A 5,074-nucleotide genomic window follows, 5' to 3' on the forward strand; every position below is an offset into this window, starting at 1 on the left:
TTTTTTTTTTTTTTTTTGCGGTACGCGGGCCTCTCACCGTTGCGGCCTCTCCCGTTGCGGAGCACAGGCTCCGGACGCGCAGGCTCAGCGGCCATGGCTCACGGGCCCAGCCGCTCCGCGGCATGTGGGATCTTCCCGGACCGGGGCACGAACCCGCGTCCCCTGCATCGGCAGGCGGACTCTCAACCACTGCGCCACCAGGGAAGCTCAAACGCCCAGCTTTTAAGTGTCCGGTTTGATGAGTTTTGACAAATACATATACACCCATGTAACTGACACCCCCCCCCACTCACTATAGAGTCTTGCCAGCACCCTGGAAAATCCCCTTGTATAGTTTTTCAGTCCATCCCCAGCCCCAACCCCCAGAAGCAACCTCTATTCACCTATTTATTCCTGTAGATTTGTTTTGTCTGTTTTGAACTTTATATAAATAGACTAGATGGGCAGTATTTTCATTGTGGTGGTGGCTGGAAGATGATGGAAAATTCTTTGTCACTCTCTGACAAGAGGTCGAGTCTATTTCCCTCTCTCTCGGATCCGGGCTGGCCCCGTGACTTGTTTTGACAATAGGATGCTGCAGAAGTGATACTGTGATCTCCAAGGCTGTGACTTAAGGAGTCTGCAGCTTCTTTATTCTCCACTTGGATGCCCGCTCTGGGCAGAAGTGCTGGCAGCAGCCGGAGTAAGATGAGGGGCCACCAGGGGACTTCCCTTGTGGTCCAGTGGTTAAGACTCTGCGCCTCCAACGCAGGGGGTGAGGGTTCCATCCCTGATCAGGGAACTGAGATCCCACATGCCGCACGACCAAAAAATAATAGATAAAATAATAATAATAATTATTAATTAATTAATTTTAAAAAAAGGAAGGGGGGCCACAGAAGTGCATAGGAGGTGTGTCCACTAGGTCATCAGAACATGGGAGATGCAGCTAACATGGTACTTAAAGGGCGCCGGAAACCCCTAAAAATAAGAAAGGTGGAAAATATGGGCTAAGCAGGCAATTCAAGAAGCTAGAAAAAAAAGACAGCAGAGTAACGCTGAAGAAAGTGAGATAAAAGACATAACGAAGGTGAAAGCAAAAATTCATGAACTGTCAATAGAAAACAAAGAGAGGGCATCAATGAAACAAGTGCTTTCTTTGAAAAAGTTCTGAAAAAAGAAAAAGTCTAGCCGAGAAAAAAAGCAAGAAAAAACGTAAAAGACAAACACTATCAGGAATGGAAAAGGGGATCTAACTCCAGATGTAGGAGAGATTTAAAAATTATATATAAATACTATGAACAACTTCATGTGCATACATTTGAGTATAGTTGGGCAGACAGGCAGGTCAGACAGCACAAGGTGATGGAGACGGCGGGACGGCGTGTAGGGGCTGAGGAAGCAGGAAGGGAGGGGCACACCGCTCACCCTTAGGGGGGCTAAATTATAATGTTCAAAAAGTTGAAAACATGACTTTCACATAAAATGGACATATGTAAGTAACTGTTTCCAACTCATTAATTAATGAGGGAACCGATAAGATATTAAGACCAGTTGAAAGGAAAATTTGAAAATCAGCCATGTATAGAGGCAATCAGGAACGCCAGAACGAATTTGCTAAGAGATGCAAAACTGGTCAATGGGGCAATAAAATGTAATGTTTGAGGTCATCTTCTCCAGATGACAGAAACCAATTGTATCTCTGCGGGACAAAATCCATTTGCACTGTTGTGGACAAGAATTATTTCCATTTTCTACAGCTCAACTTCTCCTCCATCGAGCTGTAAAGTAGCCTCGTCAAGAGAAAGACAAGGGTCCAGGCTCGGCCAGGACAAGGCAACCCCTGGGCATGAGCTGCACCCGGCACGCCCAGTATCACTTTGCCCATTTTCAAGTCTTGGACAATTTCTCTAGACAAGGGGCTGTCTCTGTCTCTTCACACCTGCAGGACAGAGAGTGCCTCCATCCAGTGCATTAGAATGACCCGGGGAACTTCTAAACAGCCGGATCCCAGGCCACACGCCGGACCCTTAAAATCAGTATCTCTGTGGGTGGTGCCTGGTGATCTTTAAAGTTCCAGGTGATTCTGACATGCAGCCATCGTTGAGAACCACCCCCCAGAGGACATCCAAGCAGGAGCTACGGGCTGCTGCCCTCCCACCACTCTCCGCCCCTCCCACCACTCCCCGCCCCTCCCACACCATCACAACCCTCCCCTCCCACCGTCCACTCCCTGCCACCCACCCCTCCCATCCCTCCACTCCTATCCCTCCCACCCTCCACTCCCATCCCCTCCACACCCTCTCCCAGCCTCGCTACCCACCCCCCACCAGCCCACCCCTCTCTCCTCTCCCTTCCCCGAGCCTGGCTTCCCTTGAGCCTGGGGGGTGGGGGCAGTCATCCCTACCACCGGGCAGAAGGGGCCGAGTGGGTGCTGCCTGGGACAACTCCCCTTCCAAAGCCCCCTCCCCCGGGGGTTAGTCCCAGGAAATGACCTCTTTTTAAAGTGTTTTGCTCCCAGACACAGAAGGAACCGCAGCTTGAGAGCAGCAAATGAGAAGAAATCTATCATCCTCAGGAAATTGGTTCAGGCCGCCCCGCAGAGTGACAGTAATCACAGAGGCCCTTCAAGTGCCCCGAGAAATGCATAGGTTGGATAGTAACGCACCAGCTGCCCTCGGGACGCTTGTAACCACGAGGTGGGTGGGCCATGGAGCAAGGGCTTAAATCAGGGGACATGGGGGGAGGCTCAGTCCCCAGAGGCTCCTTTCACAAAAAAGCGGATGGAGCCAGTCTGCTTTCAGCCTCCAGGTACGTTTTCAGCCAAGTGAGAGCCCAGGGCTGAGCTCCCCAGGCTCCCATGCATCCCACCCTGGAGAGCATCCGGGGAGATGGTCTGGGAGGGTAGGCTGGCCTTGAATGGAACTGACCAGATGTCCTGGCAGCAAAAATCCTGAGCAAGCTGACCAGCCAGAAGGCTGAAGGGGGAGCAATTTGTCCAGTGACCTCAGGCAAGCCTGAGCCTCTAAAAATTAAGCACAATAATACCTAGTTCCTGAGGTTGCTCTGAAGATTAAATGACACCACGGACAGAAAGGCCAGCCTCCGCAGTGTAATCTCCCTCCCTCCCTCCCTGTACATCCCCAAGAATCAGGGCATGGGCTTGGCTATCCTACAGGCCCTAGAGGTGCACCTTCCATGGTGGCAGCCACACGTGACCACTGAGCACTTGCAGCGGGGCTGTTGCAAACCCAGATGAGCCGTGAGTGTCAAATACACACTGGATTTTGAAGACGCAGTTTAAAAAGCAAGTACTCGGGCTTCCCTGGTGGCGCAGTGGTTGAGAGTCCACCTGCCGATGCAGGGGACACGGGTTCGTGCCCCGGTCCGGGAAGATCCCACATGCTGCGGAGCGGCTGGGCCCGTGAGCCATGGCCGCTGAGCCTGTGTGTCCGGAGCCTGTGCTCCGCAACGGGAGAGGCCACAACAGTGAGAGGCCCGCATACTACAAAAAAATCCCCAAAAAACAAGTACTCTCACTAATATTTTTTATACTGTATACTGAAACAATAGTTTTGGTATATTAAGTTAAATATATTATTACAATTAATTTCACGTGGTTCTTTTTACTTGTTTTAATGTGGCTACCGAAAATCTAAAATTACTGGTGTGGCTCACATTATATCCATTGGACAGGGCTGCCTCCCATGGAATCAAAAGGAGTCCATCCCATGCTACAACTACTGAAACCCACGTGCCTAGAGCCCGTGCTCTGCAGCAAGAGAAGCCACCGCAATGACAAGCCTGCGCACTGCAACGAAGAGTAGCCCTCGCGCGCCGCAAAGAGAAAGCCAGTGCACAGCAACAAAGACCCAACACAGCCAACAATAAATAAATAAATAGAGTCCATCCCAGACGCTATAGGCGGCCTCCTGCAGAGTGAAGGGAGGTCACATGAGCCCCTGATGATGAGGGCTTTTCTCAACTGTGAAAAGCAATAGCTAGCTTACCAAGTCGCTCTGTCAACCTCCCTAGGAGAGCTGGTACTTCTAGTGCCTTCAACATGCTTTACTTGTTAATCCTCACTTAAATCTCATTAGAAAGGGCTGGGCCTGGGATGTGAAGCATTCAGCACATGTGCACTTGCATGCAGTGTCACACTGCCTCTCCCAAGTGGCTCTGAGGCAACCTCCTCCAAGGTTGCCACCAACACCGGGGCAGAGGGTGCTCCTAGGCATGGCTTTGGCAACCCTCCTGCAGGTCTGAAGACAGACCCTCTCCCCTCAGAGAGGGGAGGTCAGGAGCTCCCAGGAAGAGTGTTTGGTGGGCTGATGGGGCCCTCTTGGTAAATGTCATTTGTTTTTAAACTTTTTTTAATATTTATTTTTAGTTTTTGAAAAAAAATTTTGGCTGCGTGGCGTCTTAGTTGAGGCACGCGGGATCTATCGCTGCGTCGCGAGGGCCTCTCTCTAGTTGTGGCACGCGGGCTCCAGAGCGCGTGGGCTCAGTAGTTGCGGTGCACAGGCTTAGTTGCCCCGCGGCATGAGGGATCTTCGTTCTCCCACTAGGGATCGAACCTGCGTCCCCTGCACTGGAAGGTGGATTTTTTACCACTGGACCACCAGGGAAGTCCCTAAATTTCATTTGTTGATCTAAAATATAAGCTGAGGCTGGTTAAGCAGCTACACACCTCAGTACATCCTGAGATGTGTGTCCGTGATGGGGGAGCCTTATTCAAACCCAGGCAGGAACATTTTATGCGGTGCAGATGAATGTTCTGTCTACCACTTCAAAGCCTTTTCTCTCAGGGCCCCCAGCCTTATGAAGAGTGCTCTGTTGTTCAGTGGTTAAAAGCAAGGGCTTAGAGATAGGGGCTTCAAGCCCCAGCTCTGCCACTCACTGGCTTTGTGGTCTCAGCAGAGTTACTTAACCTCTCTGAGCACGTCTCCATCTGTAAAACTATTAATGGCAGGAGACTCCTGGGTTCTATGAGGATTCGATGAGGTCAAGTGGTCAGAGTTCCCAGCCGTGGTAACCACATAAGACAAGGTAGCTTCCATTACCACAGGGTGAGGGTGATAACGGGGCTTTGGCC

General features: G+C 50.9%; 1 long non-coding RNA gene across 3 annotated transcripts in view; it reads right to left on the minus strand.

Annotated features, from left to right (window-relative positions):
- LOC113606488 (uncharacterized) overlaps positions 1 to 4,281 on the minus strand; it is a 14,273-nt gene extending 9,992 nt beyond the window's left edge. The window contains exon 1 of one of the 3 annotated variants that reach the window (XR_003427574.1): positions 3,990 to 4,281. This is a non-coding gene — a long non-coding RNA (uncharacterized LOC113606488). The remainder of the gene's footprint in view (positions 1 to 3,989) is intronic. The other 2 variants (XR_003427575.1, XR_003427572.1) reach the window with 2 other exon arrangements.
- Positions 4,282 to 5,074: the final 793 nt, after the last annotated feature.

The sequence above is a fragment of the Aethalodelphis obliquidens genome, unplaced genomic scaffold (genome assembly GCF_003676395.1).
Source record: "Aethalodelphis obliquidens isolate GAN/ISIS:26980383/991018 unplaced genomic scaffold, ASM367639v1 scaffold44, whole genome shotgun sequence".
NCBI lineage: Eukaryota > Metazoa > Chordata > Mammalia > Artiodactyla > Delphinidae > Aethalodelphis > Aethalodelphis obliquidens.